A 14624-nucleotide genomic window follows, 5' to 3' on the forward strand; every position below is an offset into this window, starting at 1 on the left:
CCTCCCCCTTGCTAGACCCTCTGACCCCTTTTATATCCGGAAGGTTGTTTGTGTCCTCCTTAGTGAATACCGAACCAAAGTACTTGTTCAATTTGTCCGCCATTTCTTTGTTCCCCATTATGACTTCCCTGATTCTGACTGCAGGGGACCTACGTTTGTCTTTACTAACCTTTTTCTCTTTACATATCTATGGAAACTTTTGCAATCTGTCTTAATGTTCCCTGCAAGCTTCTTCTCATACTCCATTTTCCCTGCCCTAATCAAACCCTTTGTCCTCCTCTGCTGAGTTCTAAATTTCTCCCAGTCTCCGAGTTTGCTGCTATTTCTGGCCAATTTGTATGCCACTTCCTTGGCTTTAATACAATCCCTGATTTCCCTTGATAGCCATGGTTGAGCCACCTTCCCTTTTTTATTTTTACACCAGACAGGGATGTACAATTGTTGTAGTTCATCCATGCAGTCTCTAAATGTCTGCCATTGCCCATCCACAGTCAACCCCTTAAGTATCATTCGCCAATCTATCCTAGCCAATTCACGCCTCATACCTTCAAAGTTACCCTTCTTTAAGTTCTGGACCATGGTCTCTGAATTAACTGTTTCATTCTCCATCCTAATGTAGAATTCCACCATATTATGGTCACTCTTCCCCAAGGGGCCTCGCACAACGAGATTGCTAATTAATCCTCTCTCATTACACAACACCCAGTCTAAGATGGCCTCCCCCCTAGTTGGTTCCTCGACATATTGGTCTAGAAAACCATCCCTTATACACCCCAGGAAATCCTCCTCCACCGTATTGCTTCCAGTTTGGTTAGCCCAATCTAAGTGCATATTAAAGTCACCCATTATAACTGCTGCATCCTTATTGCATGCACCCCTAATTTCCTGTTTGATGCCCTCCCCAACATCACTACTACTGTGGTATGGTAAAACTAAAATCCTGAGTACATAGCAGAGTTTTCCTATTGTTTCCACAACAACATAGAATTCAATATCTTACAAATACAGAATGTGTTGTACTCTGAAAACCAAATTGACAAGATTGAAACTAAGCTTTAAATATCATGGCAAACTGACAGCACAGCATGAATTAAATGGACTGTTAACTGTTGCTGATCTTGTAGCTTTGATTGTTGGTCTATACTAAGTTAGCTGATCTAAGCTAGGGCAATTATACTTTGCAGTGCCTGAGGCTAGAAAGGGGGAAATCAGTCAGGGTTTCCTCTCTTAATTAAAATCCAGTGACCCATGTTGGAATGGATGTGTGGGGGTCGCACAAATGGGCAATCAGGTTTTAGCTGTGGTGTCCTTCACAGGTGAATGGTTCGCTAACATAAATTGCCTTTGTGATCACAAGATAATTATGAAAGAAGAAGGTAATTCAACCGATCTTAGTTCATCCATCCAGAAGCATAGTAAAGGTCCCCTTTGTAGCATCCACTTGTTTCTTAAATAATTTCAGGGTTTTTGCTACCACTACTCTACTGAAAGTATATTCCATATGTTGCTGACTCTTTGTGAAGAAGAATATTCCAATATCAAGCCTAAAGTTACATTTCCCTAGTTTTAACCTGTGTCTCCTTGTTCTATTCCCACAATTTAATATAAAGTAATATTCTAGATTTACTTCATTTATACCCTTAACAACCTCACATAACTCAAGAAGACCACCAGTCAGATGTTTTCTTTCTAGGTTGAAAAGCTCAAGTTTCTTCAGTTTTTCCTCATAATTCAAGACACCTGCCACTAGGGATCAGCTTGGTGACTTGTCTTTGCACGGTCTCTAGTGCTTGAATGTCTCTCTTATTTATGGGTGACCAGATGCAGTAGGTAAGGCCTGACCAGAGTGAAAGAGTAGCAAAATATATTTCACTAAATACTGGCCATTGAAAGGAAAGGAATGTCTATACTACATGTTCCCACCAAGCTATCATCCTACATCACGTTGCCACGCTAACCTTGCAGCCTACAAAGTATTGGGCTACAGTCCTCACATCTAACATTCCCTCACCACTTCCTCAGTGAAGATTCTGTCTCAACTTCATTCCAGACAAATGCCAATACCTCCTTTCAATCATAGAAATTTAGAGCACGGAAGGAGGCCATTTCGGCCCATCGTGTCCGCGCCGGCCGACAAAGAGCTATCCAGCCTAATCCCACTTTCCAGCTCTTGGTCTGCAGCCCTGTAGGTTACGGCACTTCAAGTGCACATCCTAGTCCTGTTTAAATGTGGTGAGGGTTTCTGCCTCTACCACCCTTTCAGGCAGTGAGTTACAGACCCCCACCACCCTCTGGGTGAATAAATGTTCCCTCAAATCACCTCTAAAGCTCCTAACAATTACTTTAAATCTATGCCCCCTGGTTGTTGGACCCTCTGCTAAGGGAAACAGGTCCTTCCTATCCACTCTATCTAGGCCACTCATAATTTTATACACTTCAATAAGGTCCCCCCTCAGCCTCCTCTGTACCAAAGAAAGCAAACCCAGCCTATCCAATCTTTCGTCATAGCTAAAATTCTCCAGTCCAGACAACATCCTCGTCAATCTCCTCTATACCCTCTCTAGTGTAATCACATCTTTCTCTAGTGTAATCACCTGTAATGCGGTGACCAGAACTGCATGCAGTACTCTAGCTGTGGTCTAACTAGTGTATTTTATACAGTTCATGTATAACCTCCCTGCTCTTGTATTCCATGCCTCAGCTAATAAAGGCAAGTATTCCATATGCCTTCTTCACCACCTTATCTACCTTCAGGGATCCGTGGACTTGCACTCCAAGGTCCCTTTGTTCCTTATTCAATTTAAATTTGTTTTTTCGCAACAGCTCTCATAATACGGCGGGGTCACAGAATTCTTGCTTGTTTGTTCACCTTCTCACTTTGGCTCCTCAAACTACTTGCCGGCTCTCCACACCAAATGGAAAATTGTCCAGGTATGTCCTGTCCACAAAATGCAGGAAAAATCCAATCCAGTTAATTAACACCCTGTCAGGCTACTATCAGCAAAGTGATAAAATTGCTATCAAATGGCACTTATTCACCAATTACCTACTCAGCTCCAGATCTCATTCATTTTAAATTGGAGATCGATAGCATTTTGTTAACCAAAGATATTAAGGGATATGGGTCACAGGCGGGTATATGGAGTTAGATCGCAGATCAGCCATGAACTCATTGAATGGCATAACAGACTCAAGGGGCACAATGGCCTGCTACTGTTCCCATGTTCCAATGTACAGCCTTTGTCCAAACATAGGTAAGGTAATAATGACTGCCCTTGGCATCATGGCAGCATTCAACTAAGTGTGGTCCCAAGGTGCCCTAGTAGCACTGAAGTTAATGGCGATCAGGGGAGAAATGCTACAGTGGCTAGAGTCATAACTGGCACAAAGGAAGATGGTTGTTGTTGGAGGCCAATCATCTCAGCCAGAAGACATATGCGGTGTCCACATCACGCTCGAGGCCTTCTGTGATTGGTGGGCACCGGAGGGACTGAAATGCTTCATCACCCCTGGGAATAAAATTTTAATTTGATTTGTTAAGGTTCCTTTAAAATTTATGTTAATTTACAGTCTTTATTTGTTGTGCCACTTTAAAAATGGGGCACGTACTCATCTTTAAATGGGCAATTGCCTGTAAGAAGAAGAGTCAGCCATAAGACATTGCTACAGGAGTTCCTTCGGGCTTCACCCTAAACCCAATTGTTTTCAGCTGCTTCATCAATGACCTTCCCTCCATTTTAAGGCCAGAAGTGGGGACGTTTGCTGCTGATTGCATAGTGTTCAGTTCCATTAACAATTCCTCAAATAATGAAGCAGCCTATGCCCGCATGCAACAAGAACTGGTCAACATCCAGGTTTGAGCTGATCAGTGGCAAGTAACATTTGCACTATTCAAGTGTCATGCAATAACCATCCCCAACAAGAGAGAGCCCAACCACTTTCCCTTAACATTCAATGGCTGCTGTGTAAGGGGGTTGATAAAAGAATTTCTGAAAGAAAAAACTTTTCCCATCTTTGGGAGATTCCAGGCAGCTTCCCAGGGCTGGAACCCTCAGTAGAGTCAACTTCCACACCTCTAGAGGTCGGTATACTTCATCTGATTCCATGTACTACCTTTCAGTCTTATAGCAGGTCCCTTAAGGGTCGGGGAAGTATGAATTCCCAGCAAAAGGAATCCTGACCCCTGGCTCTGCCCTCACTGACATGCCTGGCCTCATCATGATGGGGGATGAAGCTTAGTACGACACGCAGTATATCTGTGTTTTGTCATTTTTTCAAGTCATTCTGTCTGACTCCCACTGGACTGAAAGTGGGAGTCTGGTGGAGCAGCCGAAGGAATTTAGCCTCCTTTTTTATTGCTCACAGTAGTACAGAACAACAGCCATATCCTAGCTCTGTAACTTTATGATACTATGCTTTAATATTGATTGAGAGCAGTCAATGAATTTAATTAGGGCATAGGTATTTCACCTGATCTGATAAAGATTATTAAAATGTTTTCTGTGGTTATGATAGTTTTAACTAAAGATTAAAATTAATACACAAACAAATTGAAATACTATTTGAAAAATAAAATTGTTAAAATGTGTGTCACAACTACAACACTCAATGAAGAACTTCAGAAATGAAAGTTATTCCATTCATGAAAACTTCTGCTTTGGCACTTGTGAGCTACGAGATCTTAAGTCGTGCACGCAATAATGCAATCCTCTGATCCAGCCTCAGATATGGTTCTACTCACCTTTATCACCAGGGAGCTGTGATCCGCAATGCTGTACAGTCTTGGATGGTGAAGTGATGTCTCATAGAGCCCAGTGTAATCAGACAGTGCTAGCTCAAAACCAGGTGAATCTCAAGCTGCTTTCTTTAAAGGAAATGTACAAATAGTCTTGGTAGTCTGCTGATATATTTTGCTAATGTTGTGATTTTATCACCAATAATCTGTTTTATATGTAAATAGTGCGACAAAATATCAAATAATTGCTGTCCTCCCCCTCTCCTCACACACACACACACACACCACAGTGAGATGGCCATTTTCCAATAAAACCCCTAATTATTTCAATAAAACTTTTTTTTTTAATTTGAAACATTTTCACAAGCAAAAAAACAAAATATCTCATTTTCTTTTGTGTACATGCCTTAGTTCTTAATATAAGGAAGATTCTTCCAAATTGGATATAGTCTGATAATTGATCTTACCTTCAGTGTTATCTGCTGCTGAAATCCTCATCAAGTTGGTGTCATCTCCGGACTCGACTTTTACATCGCTCTCCTGGCTGGATGTCCACCTTGCACCTGCCATAAACTTGAGATTGTACAAAACTCTGCTGCCCCTATCGTAACCCATACCGAGTCCCATTAACCCATCACTCCTGCACTCGCTGATCTACATGGGTTCCCAGTACACCAACATCTCAATTTTAAAATTCCCATCCTTATTTTCAAGTCCCTCCATGTCCTTGCCCCTCCCTATCTCTGTAACCCCCTCCAGTGCTACAACCCTGCATTCCTCCCATTCAGATCTTTTGCTTCATCTGAAAATTGGCGGCCGTGCATTGAGAAGTCTAGACCTAAACTCTGGAATTCCCTCCTTAAACCATTCTGCATTTCTATCACTCTCTCCTCCTTTAAGTACTCTTTAAAACCTACCACTTTGACCAAGCTTTTAGTCACCCTTCCTAATATGTCCTTCTTTGGCTCGGTTTTAGTCTTTGCCTGATTACGGACCTATGAAGCGCCTTGGGATATTTTACTACATTAAAGACATTATATAAATGCAAATACAAACTGAAAATGCTGGAAACACTCAGCAGGTCAGGCAGTATTTGTGGAGAGAGAAACAGAGTTAACATTTCAGGTTGATGAACTTTCGTCAGATGCTGCCTGGCCTGCTGAGTACTTCCAGCATTTCCTGCTTTTATTTTGGATTTTCCGATTTCCAGCATCTGGAGTATTTTGCTTTTATATAAATGCAAGTAGTTGTTCACTAATATATAATGTGTGTATGCAGTTGTGTGTAATAAAAACATTTCTCACAATTTTATCCAGTTTCAACTACCTCAACAAAGTACCTTAGAACCTCAGAAGAGCAGCACATACTGAAAGGGATCAGTGAAACCTTTTCATTTCCGACACCAGATATCCTAATGGATTCTCGGAATGACTCGTCCTAAGTGAGAAGTGAGCCTTTGACTAAGTAGTAATATACCTCAGATTGAAAGGCTGCATTAGAGGGAGCAGTATGCGGCGGCCCGGCCCGGCCCAGCCCGGAAATCGGCGCGGTCCCGGCCTGCAAGCCCATCAGCAGGCCAGGGCCATCAGAGGGAGCAGCGTGTGGCGGCATACCACTGCAGGAGGGCGCCGGCTGCAGAGTCAGGTCGCTGATTGCAGTGCGGGCAGGCACAGCAGGAGGGGCGAAGGAGCGGCAAAAGTTTGTAGAAGGAAGTGACCAGACCCAGGAGAGGCGTGGGTCTGAGGCCCAGAAGAAGCGAGGGCCCAGGGGCAGCATAGGCCAGCCCACACTGCGATATGTGTGCGCACTAGGTCTGTGCAGCAGAGCTGGTCTCCAGTCGTCTTGGTTAATCCTTGTCACTGGACCAAGACCTAGCTCTGTCAAGCCCGTGTGGTGGCTTGTGTGCAACGGCCACCACACTTTAAAAAAAATCCAAGCACAGGCATCTTCCACCCTCCAAGATGTAGTTCGGCATCTGGAATATTAGGTCCTTCATTGAAACACCTGTGAACTCACTCCTTTTTGGCATAGAAGCAAGTCATCCTCGCTTTGAGGGACTGCCTATGATGATGATGAGTAATATACCTGCCTCTGAGACAGGGTTCAACCCTGAAACCCTGAAAGTCTAGGCGAGTGTAGACTGGAGCTGTGGCTGTGAATTCTGGTGTGACATTCAGCGTAGATATTCACATTCACATGTGGGAGGCCCCCTCTCATCGTGGGGGTTGTGGGAGACCTTAAAACCCAACCACTGCTTAGGACTAGCCACCCTATCGGTTATTATAAAGATGGTTTCGGCCATGGAAGGAGCACTCACCTCATGACCTGTCAGTCTGTGAATCAGCCTGCGAATCCTTCCACTACTTCGCACCATGTTAAGATATGAAAATAACAACTGCCTAAGTATTGTTATTTCATGACTAATTATGGAAGAATTTGCACCACTTAAATGCTAGTTTCTTTCTAACGACCACTGCCCATCAATAACTAAACTAATATGACTGAAATTCATTTCATTTAAGTATCTTACAACCTTTAAAGAGGGAGATGTCTATCCCACTGGCCTAGGCTTTTTAAATGCAGGCCCTAAAGATTAAAGGACAGTGTTATAACTGACTATACCATGCAATCCGCAATATTCCTCTAGCTAAGTATCCAATCTGGCACCGTTAGCAACCTTTGAAGAAAGGAAACTTTAATCCTTTCAGTCTGGGCTGGATCCAAACCTACATCTCTGAAGTAAAAGGATAGTATTCTATTCCATTGCGCTACCCAGTCCACAGAGCACTGCACCACATTAATATTTAAATGAAGGGATAATGAAGCAAACACGACAAACAAACACAATTTGCATTACTCACTATCACCGGGGGAAAAGAAAATCTGGCCTTAGTTGCAAGTTCCATCAAATGAAAACATTAAAAATGATCCTGCCACTGGATCACTGGAGAGTTGAATCATTTAAGCAGATTGAAGGCCGTATGGGAAAAAAGCTCAGCGGCTCATAATGAAAGAAGACATTGCAGACATCACCTTGAATTCATGGTCATTATCAGCCTGAGTCAAATGGGAGCTTGAAACAATACACTCAACAATTGAGATAAATAGCATTGACACTGCTGATGAATTGAGAGAGGAAAAAAATCATACAAGAGGAAAAGGGAAAGTAAAAGGGCATCAGCTCAAACGGTATTTGTTCCAACTCACCAAAGATGGCTAGAAAGCTCCATCAAAGAAGGTAGGTCTGGGTCGCAATTAGATATAGCATTCTGAATCTATCAGTCACGCGTTAAGTTTTCAGGAATTTTTTATTATTTCAAGAAGTCAATGTGGACAATAAGTTGGTGCAGTATTAACCTTGCAGAAAACATAGGGGAGTAACACTGAGGGACACAGAACTCACAAGTTAACTTTTTTATTCACCTTCATTACAACTCTAACAGGCCCACACAGAGGGCCCAAGTTTGAACTGTTGGTTAGAATGGCGCACCTCCAAGCCTTGCGCCGAGTTTGTAGAATTAAAAGTGCGCCTAAAAAGTACCTCGGTATTCTGAACTGTCTGCAGGCCTCCATTCCAGTTCGTGCGCAGTGGAGTCTGTGTGCTTGCGCAGTAGCTCCTGGCCCTCCTAGCGTCCTGTCTCCGGGCGGCCCTACCTCTGGCCAAACGGACAACACGATGTTCGCCGCCCCTAGCCCGGGCCGAGTGGCCTGCCTGCCTCACCATCCCTCACCTCGCCGCCACTGCTCTTACCTTGAGGCCTCCTTGCCGGCCCGCCCGAACACCTACTCTGCAATGGGGCTACCCGACCAGCTCTTCGGCGGGCCCCACCCGACCACCTCCTCTGCGGCGGGGCCCAGCCCAAACTCTTCTCCGGCAGTGGGGCCCCGCCCGAACTCCTCACTGGTGGTGGGCCCCTAATCAGGCAGGCAGGCAGGGCTGCTGTGTGCTGCTGGAGGGCTCCCGGTGCTCCTGAATGGATAGGTGCTGCAGTAGGTGAGGTAGGAACTTTTAATTTTTTATTTATTGATTTATTGATTGATTTTTATATTTTATTTTTTATTTTTTATTTTTTTATTTTTTATTTTTTAATATTTTATTTATTGATTTATTGGTTTATTGATTGATTGATTGGTTTATCATTTATTATTGATAATGGTTCTTTATTTTTAAAAGTGAAGGTGTTCAGTGCTCTCTCTTCCCCTCCCCCCTCCACCCCCTCCCCCCCCCGCCCCCACCTCCATCACTGGCTTGCTGCGCTGATTTCTTAACTCTACACAAGGTTTTTCTGAGCGTACAAAAGTGGACACTTACTCCGTTCTAAGTTAGTTTGGAGTAACTTTTCACAGTTCAAACTTGCAAAACAGGCGTAAGGCAAAACAGGAGACACGCCCCCTTACAAAGAAAAAAAAACAGAACTAAAACAAAACTAAACTAGCTCACTGAAACTGAAGCAAACTATGGGCCCAAGTTTCCACATGATTTGCGCCTGATTTTTAGGAGCAACTGGTGGGGAACGGACTATCTTAGAAATCGCAATTCTCCACATTTTTTTTTCTGCAGTTCTAGTCAGTTAGAACAGTTTCACTTTGGAACAGAATTTTTTCTTCAAAAGGGGGCGTGTCCGGCCACTGACGCCTGATTTCAAAGTTTCCACAGTGAAAACGTACTCCAAACTAACTTAGAATGGAGCAAGTGAAGATTTTTGTAGAACTGTAAAAACCTTGTCGACACATTAAAAAATCAGGCGCAGATTACAAATTAGGCGTCCAGAACAAGGTGGGGGCGGGGGAAGGGAAGTCATTAAATTCTAGCAGGAAAAAAACTAATTTAAATGGTACCCACCCCCTCCCATTTACAAAATCGGTGCGAGTGGTAGGCTCCGCCCCCCTGGCACCGCGCCAAGCAGACATGGAGCTGCAGGGCGCTCCAGAATCGCGCATTTTTTTTACGGCGCCATTTGCGGCGTGAAAAACGGACGCCCAGCTCAGAGGGGCCCCCGTTTTTTATCGTGTGGAAACTTGGGGCCTATATGTGGAGAATTGCAATTTCTAGGATACTCCAAAAAAAAACTATTTGCTCCAAAAACATAGGAGCAAATCCAGTTGAAACTTGGACCCAGAATGTGTAACTGGATGCTGGAAATTGGTAATATATTTACAAAATGGTTTCAATGGCTTAAAAGTAGGATTCTTAAGTTCAAGAAGTTTTCAGCAGCAGTGCACAGCACAACAGAGCTGATTGATCTTAATTTTCAATGCTCTTGGGGACCACCCCATTAGTCAGCAAGGTTTCCTAGAATACAAGAAATTTGATTCTGCTGATTTAACTGAAAACGTGGTTACTGGGCTGCTGTTGGCAATGAGCTCGCCCACTGCAAACATGGACCGTGGACATGAGCCATGACACTAATTACAAGAAGGTTGCTCCATTAACACGTGAACAATTGCATTGTGCAATTTTCAATCATGAAAAGGAGTAAGAGAAGGTGCAGAAACTATTCTAAGGACAGGAAAAGCTGCTGGTCATTAGGTGACTTTAATCTTCAGATAGATTGGACAAATCAAGTTGGCAAAGGCAGCCTTGAAGACAATGTCATAGAATATATTACGGACTGTTTGTTAGAACAATACTTTGTGGAATCAAACAGGAAACAGGCTAGTTTAGAACAGGTAATGTGTAATGAGTCGGGATTAATTAATGATCTCATAGTAAAGGATCCTCTGGTGAAGAGTGACCATAACATGATAGAATTCCACATTCAGTTTGAGCATGAGAAACTTGGGTCTGAAACCAATGTGTTAAACCTAAATAAAGAAAAAAAAAGTATAAAGACAGAATTGGCTAAAGTGGACTGGGTAAATAGATTAAAACGTAAGGTAGTAGGTAAGCAGTGGCAGATATTTAGGGAGATATTTCATAAATTTTAACAAAGATACATTCCATTTAGAAAGAAAGACTCTATGAGAAGGATGGACCATGCATGACAAACTAAGGAAGTTAAGGATGGTATAAAATTGAAAGAAAAGGCATACAATGTTACAAAGATTAGAGGTAGGCCAGAAGATTGGGAACATTTTAGAAAACAGCAAAGGATGACTAAAATAATAATAAAGAGCAAGAAAATAGATTATGAGAGTAAACTAGCAAGAAATATAAAAACAGACTGTAAGAGCTTCTACAAGTATATAAAAAGGAAGGTAGTAGATAAAGTAAATGTTGGTCCCTTAGAGGATGAGTCTAGCAAATTAATAATGGGAAACAAGAAAATGGAAGAGATTTTGAACAAATATTTTGTATCTGTCTTCATGGTAGAAGACACTAAAAGCATCTCAATAATAGTAAAAAATCAGGAGGCAAATAGGAGGGAGGAAATTAAAACAATCATTATCACTAGAGAAAAATGACTAAGCAAACTAGTAGGACTAAAGGCTGCCAAGTCCCCTGAACCTGATAGCCTGCAACAAAGGGTCTTAAAATAAGTGACTGCAGAGATAGTGGATGCATTGGTTGTAATCTTCCAAAATTCCCTAGATTCTGGAAAGGTCCCAGCGGATTGGAAAACCGCAAGTAAAACGCCCCTATTCAAGAAAGGAGGGAGACAGAAGCAGGAAACTACAGACCAGTTAGCCTCATATGTTGTGTCATTGGGAAAATGCTGGAATCCATTATTAAAGAAGTAGTAGCAGAACATTTAGAAAATCATAATGAGTAGCGTGGATAAAGAGGAACCAGTAGATGTAGTATATATGGATTTCCAAAAGGCATTCGATAAGGTGTCACGTAAAAGGTTACTACACAAGAGCTGATGGTGTTAGGGGTAATATATTAACATGGATAGAGAATTAGCTCGCTAACAGAAAGCAGAGAGTCGGGGTGAATGGATATTTTTCAGGTTGGCAAACTGTAACTAGTGAGGTGCCATAGGGATCAGTGCTGGGATCTCAAATATTATGATCTATATTAATGACTTGCATGAAGGGACCGAGTGTATTGTAGCCAAATTTGGTGAAGATTCAAAGATAGGTGGGAAAGAAAGTTATGAGGAGGACAAAAAGGGCTGGATTTTCGGTTGGAGGCTTCTTAAGATGCTAATGGCGGTGGGTTGGTAATGTTAGTGCCGGGAAATGGTTTGCGTCAGCAGCCACAAAATTCAACAGCTGGGCCCGGATTGTGGAGCGGAGCACTAAGAGAGGCATTACACACCTGTCTTAGGGCACTAGACCAGGTGAGAAACTTAAACCTGTTGGTAAAGAGCTGGCTTCAGAGCACTGTAGGAGAGGTCTCCCTGCATCAAAAAAAAATCAGGACACAAAACACAGAAAACATTCTCAAATATATTACTGACCCCAAATAAAGATAAATCGCAAAAACAAAAAAAAACAATCATACTTCCCTTATGCAGTTATTCCTTCCCTCACCACCGCCAAAACAGCTCTGACTGCCAGCTTTCCCTGGCAGTCTTATCACGGAGCGCTACATGTGCCGCGCCAAACAAATCCCATAACTCTGTCAAAACCTGGACGTTGCACACTGGTGTGATGCTCCTGGGCGGTACTGCTTAGTGCCGCCGCAAAACTGGCACCAATTTCCCGGTGAGGCGCTAGAAGCTGGCCGCCCATGCGGTAGCCATTTCCAGGCCCATTACTGCCCTCCGGGACTCTAACAGAGGCGCAATCACAACGAAAATCCAGCCCCATGAGTCTGCAAAGAGATAGAGATCATTTAACTGAGTGGGCTAAAAGGTGGCAAATGGAGTATAGTGTGGGAAAATGTGAGGTTATCTACTTTGATAGGAAGTATAGCAAAGCAAAATATTATTTACATGGAGAGAAACTACAGAATGCTGCGATACAGAGGGACCTGGGGGTCCTTGTACACGAAACACAAAACGTTAGTATGCAGGTACAGCAAGTAATTAGGAAGGCAAATGGAATGTTGGCCTTTATTGCAAGAGGGATAGAGTATAAAAGTAGGGAAGCTTTGCTACAACTTTACAGGATATTGGTGAGGCCACACGTGGAGTACTGTGTGCAGTTTTGGTCTCCTTATTTAAGAGGAAGGATATACTTGCATTGGAGGCAGTTCAGAGAAGGTTTACTAGGTTGATCCCTGGGATAAAAAGTTTGTCTTTTGAGGAAAGGTTGAGCAGGTTGGGCCTGTATTCATTGGAGTTTAGAAGAATGAAAGGTGATCTTATTGGAACATATAAGATTCTGAGGGGGCTTGACAGGGTAGATGCAGCGAGGATGTTTTCCCTCAAGGAAGAATGTAGAACGAGGGGACATAGTTTCAGAATAAGACATTTATTTTCTCAGAGGGTCGTGAATCTTTGGAATTCTTTACCCCGGAGAGCTGTGGAAACTGAATCAGTGAATATATTTAAGGTGGAAATAGACAGATTCTTGAACTATAGCGGAGTCAAAGGTTATGGGAAACAAGTAGGAATGTGGAGTTGAGGTCAAGATCAGATCAACCATGATCTTATTGAATGGCAGGGCAATCTTATTGAAAGGGGCCGTATAGCCTACTCCTGTTCTTATTTCTTATGTTCTTATGTTCTTATATTCATCTTCCAAAAACAGTCTACTGCTAATTGGGATATCTAGTCCAGTTAATGTTTTCAGTATTTAAGTCTGTACAATAATTATAAATGTGATTGTTTCTCATTGTGCAATTGTGGATCTTTAGTACATCCAATACTCTGCTGCCCATATCCTATTACATACGATGTACCACTTGCGCATCACTCCTGTCCTCACTACCCTATATTGTTCCCTAATACCTCAAATTTCAAGTTATTTTGTGCTTAAATCTCTCCATGATCTCCCCACTTTCTATTTCAGTATCCTTCTCCCATGCTACAACCCATCCAACTTCTCCATTCCTCTGACTACTGCCTCTTGTGCATTCTTCCCCCGTTTCAGCTACAGAGAGCCCAGTCTGTGGAATTTCTCCTTAAACCACAGAGCTCTCCACCTCTCTTTCCTCTTTTCAAACCCTCCTTAAAATCCACCTCTTTGACCAAACTTTGATCATAACTCATTATCTCAAAAAACATGTAACTAAAGGAAAGAGCATATAAAAATGCAAAGAAGAGTGTAGATCCAGGGGGCTGGGATAGATATAAAGAACAAAACAATGGAAGAAAAAACAATAGTAAGAGCTGCAAAAAGGAATACGGTAATACATTTGTGAGGGACAACAAAATTAACGGCGACGGCCGAAATAGCCCCTTTCCTTAAGGTCTGTTACCATCGGAAATCAGCGGCCACGCTGCAGAGTGAAATGGCTGCTGATTTTTCGTGTAATGGCCACCATTATCAGAATTCTGCTCCTGCAATATCCCGGCAGTGACCCGCTCGCCCGCCTACCGCTCCGTTGCTGTCTGTGGTATCTTCCTTACGACCTCACAACACACACAGACTCTAAGATGGCTCTTAACACAGGAATTTTTCAGGTGACCTTGCACCTAATGCTTTATTATTGTAAACAGCAATGGCTGCATTGCACAGTAGTCCACTAGGTGGAACTATATATTACACATCTCCCTCCTTAATGAAGAAGTAATTATAACAAACAATCATCATACATAACTTGCCTGGTTTATACATAACAAAAGATATGGGCTAGATTTTACACTTTTGTGCAGATCGCCCACTAATGGACGTTATTTCCGGCGTGGGCAGTAAAAATGGGTTTTCAGATCGCCAGCTTGTCACCCATTTTCAAAGCCCCTAGTCTCCATTTAAAAATGGAGACTAAGAGCAATCTGAAATGGACGTTAGCATTAAATCTCTCTGACCTTCTGCTGTAAAATGTTGGCGTCTTTAGCAACGGCATGGCTACGCTCGATTTCCGTGATTCAAGAGGTCAAGGGTCATCATTACA

At 42.6% G+C, this 14624-nt stretch overlaps 1 long non-coding RNA gene across 1 annotated transcript in view; it reads right to left on the reverse strand.

The window, feature by feature from the left end:
• Positions 1-723: 723 nt before the first annotated feature.
• LOC139265739 (uncharacterized) overlaps positions 724-14624 on the reverse strand; it is a 31759-nt gene continuing 17858 nt past the window's right edge. The window contains exons 4-6 of the long non-coding RNA XR_011593621.1: positions 5203-5298; positions 4742-4864; positions 724-2938 (exon numbers count right to left, since the gene is read on the reverse strand). This is a non-coding gene — a long non-coding RNA (uncharacterized lncRNA). The remainder of the gene's footprint in view (positions 2939-4741; positions 4865-5202; positions 5299-14624) is intronic.

The sequence above is a fragment of the Pristiophorus japonicus genome, chromosome 6 (genome assembly GCF_044704955.1).
Source record: "Pristiophorus japonicus isolate sPriJap1 chromosome 6, sPriJap1.hap1, whole genome shotgun sequence".
NCBI lineage: Eukaryota > Metazoa > Chordata > Chondrichthyes > Pristiophoridae > Pristiophorus > Pristiophorus japonicus.